General features: G+C 37.0%; 1 long non-coding RNA gene across 2 annotated transcripts; it reads right to left on the bottom strand.

Annotated features, from left to right (window-relative positions):
- Nucleotides 1–993: 993 nt before the first annotated feature.
- Nucleotides 994–9,686, bottom strand: LOC128203373 (uncharacterized). Of its 2 annotated transcripts, none has more exons than XR_008255932.1 (5): nucleotides 9,416–9,686; nucleotides 8,492–8,573; nucleotides 5,328–5,450; nucleotides 1,617–1,667; nucleotides 994–1,278 (listed from the first exon to the last, which is right to left on the bottom strand). It is a non-coding gene; the product is annotated as an uncharacterized LOC128203373 (long non-coding RNA). The 2 variants fall into 2 exon arrangements; XR_008255933.1 differs by having other exon boundaries at nucleotides 9,545–9,686.
- Nucleotides 9,687–13,150: the final 3,464 nt, after the last annotated feature.

The raw sequence follows: 13,150 nt of genomic DNA, 5'->3' as shown, positions 1-13,150 counted from the left end.
AAACTAATTGTATGTTATATTGAAGTAGAATGTACACATCAAGACTAAAGCTTCTTAAGAGACAAATGTGTGCGCTGAGAACATAACAAACTTAAATCATTTCATTTTTCATTTAAAGGGGGGCAAAAGTGTAAACTTATTATCATATTAAGCCAACCCAAAACAAGATTCCTTTTAAGCAATGTGTGTTCAGACTTGTGTTATGGCAAAGGATATTCAGAAGATCTTATGTAAAGATAAGTTGTATAACTAAATTTTTTTACTCGTTTGGACCAGGTCGTGTAGTTTTGCTATTATGGCACCATGTTTGATACCACAAAGCATGGTAGATTTGATGTTTCATACATATGAATGTTCATGTGCAGCATGGTATAAAAATGTGACTGATAGATTTAAATTAGCTTTTTTCAATTGATATAAAAGTTGCTTGGAAGAAACAAAGATATAAGAAAAACATATTTTAATGCAAATCTCTACCTTTGTATACCATGTATCTATCATGCATTCCAGCATCCCATAACACTGCTGTATTCGAGGGGATCACAAACATCCTTTTCGCACTTGGTTCAGATGAGTCAGTTGCTTCTTTTGCTAGCAGCTTCGCGTAACTGATGAGCACCTAAAGGCAAAAATTGGTTCATATGACAAATACAACTAATGTCTTATAGAGAATGGTGAAACATTCTACTATATCTTATATCACAAAACAGTCATAAAAACCTTAATTAAAAATTAAAAAAAAGAAATTTAAACAGAAAGCAGTTTTCATAATAACTCATACCCATTAATTTTTAATAGAAAATGAATACTCAATATGTTTTGTCAGCAGGGACATTGCAAGCATCATATCTACAACTATTACATACAGCATTTATTCGTCATTTACTGTTGCGCAATGTTTTCAAGGGTTTCTCAAATGTCACATACAAATTAGAATTCATCTCAATTGACTGGTGATGTCAAAATTTACTATGGCAATTCTCATACCGTGTCATTCAGCCATTCATTTCCTTCAAGGGTGCTCAGATCCTGTTGTTCTAAACCATCTCCTGCCACTGTCAACCGCTCCTATTCCGTCAATCCTTCAGGCTTTGGACATTCAGACAGGAATGCTGAGCGACTTTTCAGTGTCTCTAGAACATCAACAAGAGGTAGGTCTTCGATGTAGGCCTTGGCTAGGACAGTTTTAAGGAGCAGAAATGTTCCTGGGTCCCCACTTTCTTTAACTTTGTGAAAAGCGTCTTCCATGTTAGCGAGCAGGTCACCGTACATGGCTACCTATGATAGACATACATGTTCATTTAACTTACCTAATTCCAGTCATTGTACATTTGTAGCAGTCATTAATGGGGCCTCACCACTTAAAAACTCCATAAAATTAAACACATGTGTAGTTATGCAACATTTAAGGTTTCATAATACAAACATAACTTATAGCTATAATTAAATTGAGCCTAACATCATAACAAAGATTGTAAATAATCCAAATGATTAAATAAGCCTCTATTTTCATCAACCATCAGGTAATGTGTACCGGGGTTCTTCTTCTGCTCAACCATAATACAATGTTACTAACAGATATCAATGTGTATATATTGCTACAATTGTTTACATACCTCTTTGAAAAGGACAGAACTGGAAAGGTTTCGTCTTAGTTAACTTAAAAACTGAAACATAAATGAATTAGTGAAACAATAAGGATAGGAAATCCATTATGTGCACTGTTTCCTTATAAGAGAGCGTCATCTTCATGCACAGTCAACACTGGTGTGATATGTTGTCCTTGGGCCTTGAATCATGTCTTAGGCCAATATAAATAATTGTTAAATTTTCATCCTTTTTTTCCCGGTTGGCAGGGGTGACATTTTATTTTTATATTTATTTTCTTCGATGACTGTTTCGTTGAATATCTGTTCATACTCTTTCTTATCTCCTGTATTACATGTGAATGTAATTATTTTACATCGACATTGAAGGTATGAATAAATGCCATTTCCGGACAAAATAGGCCAGATGAAAATCTAGCAATTAATTTATATATGCCGTAGTTTGAAGACCTCTGTGAAAACATCAGTGAAGAAATCTGTGCGGACTTGACCATGGTTTAAGGTCTTGATTGTGGTCTACAAACTTCATTTCACTCTTTATTTCATGCAATACAATTCTTTTTAAAGTATTAAACATGTGCAGATCAAATGCATGAAAAATGTGTTTCATTAGCATTTTGATTGAAACCCTGAATTTGGAGGGTCATTTTGAATTTGTCAGTTTTAAACGAAGATACTGACAGGTGATATCCTCAAACAAATAATGATATTGCTCAAATATTGTCTTGGAACAGTATAGTTAGGAACTAAATTCAGTAAATTATTATAGCGTGATTGGTTGATAGATTTTATCACTGTCCGATTCTATAAAGGTTAAATCAGCTATTACAGGATTCCTTTGGACTGAGTGGTGAAGGCATCAGTGAAGTTGGTTTGCACCCCACAGTACAGCCAGTATATTTTTCATACTTTAATCGTTTTTTCTGCAATTTTGATATCGAAGAGTCAAATAATTAAACAAGAGGGCCCTGAAGGCCCTGTATCGCTCACCTGATCCAATGCAATTACCTTGCTGTAATAAGTACATTCTGACCAGGTTTCATATAGATAAAGTAGAAAATATGGCCTCAACAGTGTTCTACCAATGTATTCTATGATTTGACTCCGTGACCTAGTTTTGAACTCAGGTGACCCAGTTTCAAACTTGACATAGACTTCATAAACACAACGATTCTGATATAGTTTCATGGTGATCAAAGAGAGAATGTAACCTCTACAGTGTTTACAAAGTTTTTGACCCCTGATTACCCAGTTTCAAACTGTACCTAAAGATCATCAAAAATAACATTCTGATCAAGATCCATGAACATATGGTCATGAATTTGGCCTCTAGAGTGTTAACATGCGTTTCCTATTATTTAACCTGGTGACCTAGTTTTTGACCGCACATGACCAAGATTCGAGCTTTGCCTAGAGCTATCAATATAAACACTCTGACTAAGTTTCATGAACATACAGTCATAAATGTGACATCTAGAGTGCTAACAAGCTTTTCCTATGATTTGACCTAATGACCTAGTTTTTGACCACACATGACCCGGATTCAAACTTGACTTAGAGATTATTAATAAAAAACAGCCTTATCAACTTTTATGAAGATACAGTTATAAATGTGACCTCTAGAGTGTTAACAAGCTTTTCCTTAAATTTGACCTGGTGACCTAGTTTTTGACCGCACATGACCCAGATTCGAACTTGGCCTAAATATAATCAATATAAACATTCTGACTAAGTTTACTGAAGACACAGTCATAAATGTGACCTCTAGAGTGCTAGCAAGCTTTGTCTATGATTTGACCTAATGACCTAGATTTTGACCGCACATGACCCAGATTTAAACTTGACTTAAGATTATTTATATTAACATTCTCACCAACTTTCATGAAAAAAACATTCATAAATGTGACCTCTAGATTGTTAACAAGATTTTCTTTAAATTTGGCCTGGTGACATAGATTTTGACTGCACATGACCAAAATTCAAACTTGGCCTAGAGCTGAACAATATATACATTCTGACTAAGTTTACTGAAGACACAGTCATAAATGTGACCTCTAGAGTGCTAACAAGCTTTGTCTATGATTTGACCTAATGACCTAGATTTTGATCGCACATGACCTAGATCTAAACTTGACTTAGGATTATTTATATTAACATTCTCACCAACTTTCATGAAAAAAACATTAATAAATGTGACCTCTAGATTGTTGACAAGATTTTCCTTAAATTTGACCTGGTGACATATATTTTGACTGCACATGACCAAAATTCAAACTTGGCCTACAGCTGAACAATATATACATTCTGACTAAGTTTCATGAACATACAGTCATAAATGTGACATCTAGAGGGCTAACAAGCTTTTCCTATGATTTGACCTGGTGACCTAGTTTTTGACCGCACATTACCCATATTTTAACTTAACTTAAAGATTAATTATTTTGACATTCTGGCTAACTTTCATAAAGAAACAGTCATAAATGTGACCTCTAGAGTGTTGGCAAGCTTTTCCTGCAATTTAACCTGGTGACCAAGTTTTTGACTGCACATAACTCAGATTCGAACTTGACCTAGAGAGTATTAATATTAACATTTTGACTTAGTTTTATGAATATACAGTCATAAATGTGACCTCTAAAGTGCTAACAATCTTTTCCTATGATTTGACCTGGTGACCTAGTTTTTGACCGCACATAACCCAGATTTAAACTTGACTAAACGATTATTAGTATAAACATTCTGACCAACTTTCATGAAGATACAGTCATAAATGTGACCTCTAGAGTGTTATCAAGCTTTTCCTTCAATTTGACCTCGTGACCTAGTTTTTGACCGCAGTTAACCCAGATTCGTACTTTGCCTAGAGATTATTAATAGTAACATTTTGACCAAGTTTCCTGAAGATACAGTCATAAATGTGACATCTATAGTGTTAACAAACTCTTCCTGTAATTTTACCTGGTGACCTAGTTTTTAACCCAAGATGACCCAATATCGAACTCCTCCAAGATTTGTTGAGGGTAATATTCATTAAGATTGTGCCAAAATTGTGACCTCTAGAGTGTTAACAGTCAAATTGTTGACCACGCACGACGACGGACACATGGGGATCACAATAGGTATTCAGGTTCAAGTGCATTAGTTGGTCCAAAAGCATGAGTGAGTCATTTTAAGTACGAAATTACCCTTTTTTTAAGTTTAAAATAACAATTAATCTAAACAAAATGTAATCAAATTCAAATTTTATACTAAACTTCAATGGATAAAATTTGAATTATTACATATTCAAGTTTTCTTGTCTTATACTAAAACTATAAAGGCATATTTGCTACCAATAGGCAGAGCTTAAACCAAGCAGTAACTAGCTATTCAATTATTTGCATGGTTGGTTTGATACCTTTGGCACATTTGAGTTTGGTTGGTTGTCACCAAGCTTCTAAGGGTTGTCCAGTTTCCCTTCAACTCCAGACTGTACAGTCTTACAACATCATTCAAAGAGAGCTAATTTGTACAAGTTAATAAAACTTCCTTCACAATTAGTGTAGAATTAATCAAGTTTTACTTGAGCATGCTCAGTTGTTTAACATTGTGATCAAAACAGTTACTTCACTGAAAACCCTTGTTATTAAACAAATCTTCAGTACAGTGCTTTATTTCAATAGCTCAGAGACAGGTTACAAACAGTGACGAATAAACCAATAAGACTATACATGAATGTACCTTGTTGTGTTTTTTGACTTCGGTCTTGCATGCTGGTCTTAATCTCAGTGGAAGGTTTGAGAGAGTCGAGTAGGCCACCACCCTCATAATTTCCATTTTTTTTGCCGAGGCTGTGGCTCTAGCCTGTAATACATTTTAAAACAAATTGATTAAGTCCTAAAACAAATATAAATGGAGATGCATTTAACCTTATATTAAGTGATCAAGGAGCTTGAGTGAAAAATACTCATATCTAAAGCTGCACTCTCACAGATTGGCAACATTTTTCACTTTTTGTCTTGGAACGAGCCAATTTTTACAGATTTTTCGCACAACCAGTGATACAGAGCTGCTAACAAAAAAAATCAGACCGCAGTTTTTCTTAATTATTTATGTTCGAAAAATAATTGCTAAAAGCTATATTTTCGTTTTAAGAAAAATAAAATTTTCGACAGTTTGCCAAATAATTCAGATATGTTCTATTGTGCTTTATCTTAAATGACTATATTGAAGGGATTGATACCAAAATCAGCTGATTCTGAGACAAAACTTTAAGAAAAGTCAAAACTGTCAATCTGTGAACGTGCAGCTTTAAAGAACTCTAAACTTCTCATCAGACATTAATTTCAGACCAGTTTCGTAACATGCAGAAAATATGAAAACAATGTTTCATTTATGAAGAAATTTAGCACTCTTTTCAAAACAAATCTTATTTTATACAATAATATCATAAATTCACACAGTATGTGCAAATATTAGTTGGAAATGGCGAATATATCTATATAATTAACCTTTATAATATTTCAATATTGCTTTGTATTAATTATAATATCAAAACAATAGCCAATAGAAAATCTAAATCTAATTGTTTTGTTGTTTTTCAGGGAAAGGGAAACTATAGCTGACACAGTGATGAAGAAAACACCCGGATGCCACATAGACACAGTTTCTTTCCTAAAAAAGAGCCCTTAACTCTGAGGTTATTGTACATTGCAGTTGAACTCTTCATGTTTAACCAATGCTTAGGCCTAAAAAAAATGTCTGTTTCCTGTAACATGCTGAAAAAAAGATGGGTCGGTAGATAGGGATATTTTTTTTTTTTAAATGTCAGAATGATCCAATATTTATGTTTATTTCAAGTGAATTATTTTAAAAAGAATTCAGTGTGATATATAGATTCAATCTTTATGCCACTAGTAAGCTGAAACTGCTAGCTTGACAGCCATTGTACATGTATTTCAGTTGTAGAATGCATCCTTTTGAAGGGCAAACCATGGGTTCGACTCCCAGCGGTGGCAACATTATGTGCAATTTTGAGCATTGTCAATATGTTCACCAGGGAAGCAGTTCATCTTACACTTTGAAAGAGTGAATTAAATAACATTTAGACAATTTATTTTTGGCAAATGTTTTTAACAAAACTTTAAAAATACATATATTTTGTAATAATAAAACATGATATTATTGCACAAACTTTTTTAGAATAGACTGTGTAATAATATCAAGTTGTAATACAATTAAATGTACACGACAACAATTATCAAATAAAATGCTGTTACAACAAGAACAGGCAAGAATCTCCACAAAACATATATAGATCAATACTTCGAATGATAAATGACTAAACAATTGAACTCTTAGAGCGCCGTCATAATTGTACAGGTCTTTGGGACCAGTGTAGACCCATGGTCTACGCTGTTCACTGCTTGGACACTTAAACCTTACCTGCTGACTCGGCAGCAAGCAGTGTAAAATAATAGATTGGACTGGAATATGTTTAAATAGACTAGAATCAGTATCAAAAAAGCTTCGACTGACTAATAAATTTTTTATACCATTTTCTTTTTTAATACCATTTTCTTTTTTAAACAGTAAAACAGCAAAACTAGTACACGTACAGTACCTTAAATAGTTTCCAAAACTTATTTCTTTTAACAATTTCTAGTGTTTTAAAAAGATCTGCTGTATTAGATCCACTGTTTATTCTGTAAAAATCTCAAGCACGATGAAAAATAATCAATATAACTTTCTGGACTTGACTGGACTACGGTGGTTAAAAAATTCTGACTCTGACGAACATATTATTTAGTTAATGCATCTTCGTAATGTAACCCGGTGCATCCTTGTCAAATTCCAATATGCACCAGCGATTGTTTAGTTGCAACGACATCTTTCTTACTTTAACTTTCAGGTTTATCTTTTTTTTCGGAAGTTAACATAAACATTCAACGTTCCTATTGCCAGTATTGCAACATCGTATTTTTCATAAATGGCATAACCATAACTGTTAAACAATTCTGTTTTGTTATAGAACTTAACTATAACACTGACAACGATCTACGCGGTTCTCCTTTCACTTTCATTAAAATTGGCAGGAAGTAAGCGTGCACCTGTTTCCCGCGCTTTTTAGACCATGATGTGGTACGTAAAATGTTTATTTTTCTGTTAACTCATTAAAATCTTATAAAATATTTTTTTAATTAACCGGAGATATAATAAAACAATTTAAAATAAATGAACAAATTATATCTTAGCATTGTTGTTTTTCAAAACCATCGCACTTAGCGAAAAAACGGATGGTATCCGTTAATTTGCATAATGGGCGAGTTAATATTACGTCATTGAGTGTGAGTGCTGCTAATTGACATGGTTACCGATCAGTTTCCAGATCGATAATCACTTGTCACTTCGGGTGTTAATTGCTCTTGCGGGTTAAACAAACATTCAGATGATACCGACTCTCACACCGAAATATCCCGGTTCAAAACTGATGCATACTACAAATGTATGATGCGTCGATTTCGGGCACGATTTCTGTGCGTCAAAATCCGGGAGCTCGGGTCAATTGAAAGCCCTGCAGTTTAATGTCACAGCCATTAAGGTTTTTGCCATTGTTTCAACTTGTCAAACCCAAAACGTTTGTAACTATGCGACGATTAGGACACTACTAAATTATTGTTGTCATCACAGGCCAGAATATCGGACATTTCGAATTTTGGGGCATAAAAAAATTGCGGTCGGCGGTAAAAAACTACGGTCGGTTGGGTTACAGGAAACAGACATATTTTTTTTAGGCCTTATCGGAAACACAGTTATATTTTTCTTTGGCCTCATCAACATATACTGAAGAATGAAAACATGAAGATAAATCATATTCATAATGAATCATAATAAGTGTTACATACTTTTGAAAATCAGATTCTCTGCATCTGTATTGGAATAGGAAGGCAGCATCACTTTTCTCCTTCACCAATACATGGAAATGGTCTTGTCAAAAAGGAAAAACATAATTATATATCATACTGACTGAAAAACGTTGACTTAACCAAGCACATCACACTGGTAATGATATAGTCATTCGTTTTTTTTCAGCAATGTACAACCAAAAGTTTCTGTTACAAAGTCAAGTTTTTTTATTGTGGTTTTCGCTCTGGACACACATACCCAAGACAACTAGATTTAGCCACTCTGATATATTTTTTACACTTTTAAATATTTTCAGTATCTTTTTTTTTGACATACATGTATATAATTATGTGTAAAGTGTACGGTCAATAAACTTCAAAATTTCCGGTTGTAATGAAATATGATGGCACAGGGAAATAGACAGTGTTATCACAGACAACTCATTTTTTTACACAGCGGCTGACATGACATTTTAGATTTAGTTGTGATACAATGATTTTAATTCAGTTAGTGTTAGGGTTAATGTTATAATTTTTACGCTTGTATAGAATTGAGAAGTTAATCTTTTGTTTGCATAAGTTTGAGACGAGACTCTATCACAAGATCATGCATTCGGAGCTCCTCGGCCATTTTTATTGAAAACAACCTCGGAAGTATTTGGACAGTTAACATACTCAAAAAGAGATACGTTTTGCTGCAAGAAGATCACCTAGTAATTTTATTTAGCAGTAAAACTTTCAATTTTAGTCTTGGGTATCTTAATTATGTTTGCAATACAGTAATATACTTCACTGACAATGAATTTAAAGTTTGATCAATAAATACAATTCTAAATCATTACATTCCATTAATCTTAATAAATTTAATAAATTTCCATAAATCCTTGTAATTATATAAAATACGAACTACTTCAACTGATATACCGGCATAAATCCAAAGTTGTTTTCGATAAAAATTGTTTTCCGAAGAATCATGTATGATATCCTAATGTTTGTTTATCCGATCTCTAGTTAACTGTTCTCATGGTGCTTAAATGGGCAAGTTTTAACAACCGTTTTTCGTCTTCGTCTTGGCCTCAATCAGCCGCAATAACTTCCGATAGGACTCGTTCACCAGTAAATGTCAACAATATTTATGCAAAATGCTGCAGAAACAAGCTCAGTAGCAAAAAGTTTAAATTATACTTTTGCTGTTGTGTTTGGATATTATGTGGCAGACAACTACTTAACAGTCCCGTGGTAACAGTCAACAGTTTACGGCGTTGGAAAAGCTCGTTACAATAAATAAATTTTGTATGTCCGGGTCGGGGATCCCAAATTTATTAATACAGCATATTCATAACAACTATTTTTACACCTGTGCTTCTTGAATGACACTGTACTTACTTATATAATATTTGTAAGAAAAAGTTAACGATACAAACCGTTACAGAACACAACAAAACCAGTTCTGCCACTCCGCAAGCGAGGATCCTGATAAATAGGCGACCACTACCTTAATTATTCACTAGGGAATGGCAATATCAGGTGTAGGGATGCTGAGATATCTTCGCGATTGCCAACCCCACTTGAGGGCATTATTTGCTGCATTTAAGCGTATAAAATAGCCTTGTGGGCGAGTGGACACGGTGGCGCAATAACGGAAGTGATGCGCCGACGGTGATGTACTGTAGAGAATCGTGATACCTAAATTTCAATACCAGTACCAACCTCCTATCATTTTGGGTTACGGAGATATCTTCGAGATTAGCTCCCCCTTACTAGCTATTAGGAAGCGTGTTTTCTAATTAAACGATATTGTAATATGCAGCGAACTAACGCGTCGAAGTATGCCAATTTTCGCTCCCATATAGCCTGTAAGGGGGAGCTAATCTCGAAGATATCTCCGTAACCAAAAATGGTATGAGGTCCGCTAAGGTCTTAAAATTTAGGGCTCTCGATTCCCTACAAGAAGCACCCGTCGGGGTGCCTGGAATGATATTCGATCACCGGTTCCATTCGCCTATAAGGCTATTCTATACTCTAAAATGCAGCGAAAAATGCCTAAAACTGGGGTATGCACCATCGAAGTTATCTCAGCATCCCTGCTTCTGACGAGGCTGGGACCAATTTTGCCATTTAGGGGACTCTAAACCCTACAAGAAGCACCCGTCGGGGTGTCTGGGATGATATTTGGTCACCGGGAACTAACGCGTCAAAGTATGCCAATTTTTGCGACTTTTCGCACTTTTAACGCGCTCCCATATCGCTTGTAAGGGGGAGCTAATCTCGAAGATATCTCCGGACCCGAAAATGGTATGAGGTCCGTTGAGGTCTTGAAATTTAGGGCTCTCGATGCCCTACAAGATGCACCCTTCGGGGTGCCTGGAATTATATTCGACCACCGGTTCCATTCGCCTATAAGGCTATTCTATACTCTAAAATGCAGCGAAAAATGCCTAAAACTGGGGTATGCACCATCGAAGTTATCTCAGCATCCCTGCTTCTGACTGAGGCTGGGACCAATTTTGCCATTTAGGGGACTCTAAACCCTACAAGAAGCACCCGTCGGGGTGTCTGGGATGATATTTGGTCACCGGGAACTAACGCGTCAAAGTATGCCAATTTTTGCGACTGTTCGCACTTTTAGCGCGCTCCCATATAGCCTTGTAAGGGGAGCTAATCTCGAAGATATCTCCGGACCCGAAAATGGTATGAGGTCCGTTGAGGTCTTGAAATTTAGGGCTCTCGATGCCCTACAAGATGCACCCTTCGGGGTGCCTGGAATTATATTCGACCACCGGTTCCATTCGCCTATAAGGCTATTCTATACTCTAAAATGCAGCGAAAAATGCCTAAAACTGGGGTATGCACCGATCGAAGTTATCTCAGCATCCCTGCTTCTGACGAGGCTGGGACCAATTTTGCCATTTAGGGGACTCTAAACCCTACAAGAAGCACCCGTCGGGGTGTCTGGGATGATATTTGGTCACCGGGAACTAACGCGTCAAAGTATGCCAATTTTTTGCGACTTTTCGCACTTTTAACGCGCTCCCATATAGCCTTGTAAGGGGGAGCTAATCTCGAAGATATCTCCGGACCCGAAAATGGTATGAGGTCCGTTGAAGGTCTTGAAATTTAGGGCTCTCGATGCCCTACAAGATGCACCCTTCGGGGTGCCTGGAATTATATTCGACCACCGGTTCCATTCGCCTATAAGGCTATTCTATACTCTAAAATGCAGCGAAAAATGCCTAAAACTGGGGTATGCACCATCGAAGTTATCTCAGCATCCCTGCGTCTGACGAGGCTGGGACCAATTTTGCCATTTAGGGGACTCTAAACCCTACAAGAAGCACCCGTCGGGGTGTCTGGGATGATATTTGGTCACCGGGAACTAACGCGTCAAAGTATGCCAATTTTTGCGACTGTTCGCACTTTTAACGCGCTCCCATATAGCTTGTAAGGGGGAGCTAATCTCGAAGATATCTCCGGACCCGAAAATGGTATGAGGTCCGCTAAGGTCTTAAAATTTAAGGGCTCTCGATCCCTACAAGAAGCACCCGTCGGGGTGCCTGGAATGATATTCGATCACCGGCTCCATTTGCCTATAAGGTTATTCTATACTGTAATATGCAGCGAAAATGCCTAAAACGGGGTTATGCATGATCGAAGATATCTCAGCATCCCTGCACGTGATGAGGCTGGGACCAATTTTGCCATTTAGGGGACTCTAAACCCTACAAGAAGCACCCCTGGGGGTGCCTGGGATGATATTTGGTCACCGGGAACTAACGCGTCAAAGTATGCCAATTTTCTGAATGTTCGTACTTTTAGCGCGCTCCCATATAGCCTGTAAGGGGGAGCTAATCTCGAAGATATCTCCGTAACCAAAAACGGTATGAGGTCCGCTAAGGTCTTAAAATTTAGGGCTCTCGATTCCCTACAAGAAGCACCCGTCGGGGTGCCTGGAATGATATTCGTCACCGGCTCCATTTGCCTATAAGGTTATTCTATCTGTAATATGCAGCGAAAATGCCTAAAACGGGGTTATGCATGATCGAAGATATCTCAGCATCCCTGCACGTGATGAGGCTGGGACCAATTTTGCCATTTAGGGGACTCTAAACCCTACAAGAAGCACCCTGGGGGTGCCTGGGATGATATTTGGTCACCGGGAACTAACGCGTCAAAGTATGCCAATTTTCGCGACTGTTCGTACTTTTAGCGCGCTCCCATATAGCCTGTAAGGGGGAGCTAATCTCGAAGATATCTCCGTAACCAAAAATGGTATGAGGTCCGCTAAGGTCTTAAAATTTAGGGCTCTCGATTCCCTACAAGAAGCACCCGTCGGGGTGCCTGGAATGATATTCGATCACCGGCTCCATTTGCCTATAAGGTTATTCTATACTGTAATATGCAGCGAAAATGCCTAAAACGGGGTTATGCATGATCGAAGATATCTCAGCATCCCTGCACGTGATGAGGCTGGGACCAATTTTGCCATTTAGGGGACTCTAAAACCCTACAAGAAGCACCCCTGGGGGTGCCTGGGATGATATTTGGTCACCGGGAACTAACGCGTCAAAGTATGCCAATTTTCGCGACTGTTCGTACTTTTAGCGCGCTCCCATATAGCCTGTAAGGGGGAGCTAATCTCGAAGATATCTCCGTAACCTT

This window comes from Mya arenaria, chromosome 9 (assembly GCF_026914265.1).
Source record: "Mya arenaria isolate MELC-2E11 chromosome 9, ASM2691426v1".
In the NCBI taxonomy this organism is placed as follows: Eukaryota; Metazoa; Mollusca; class Bivalvia; order Myida; family Myidae; genus Mya; species Mya arenaria.
This window is presented reverse-complemented; position numbering and strand designations above follow the sequence as displayed.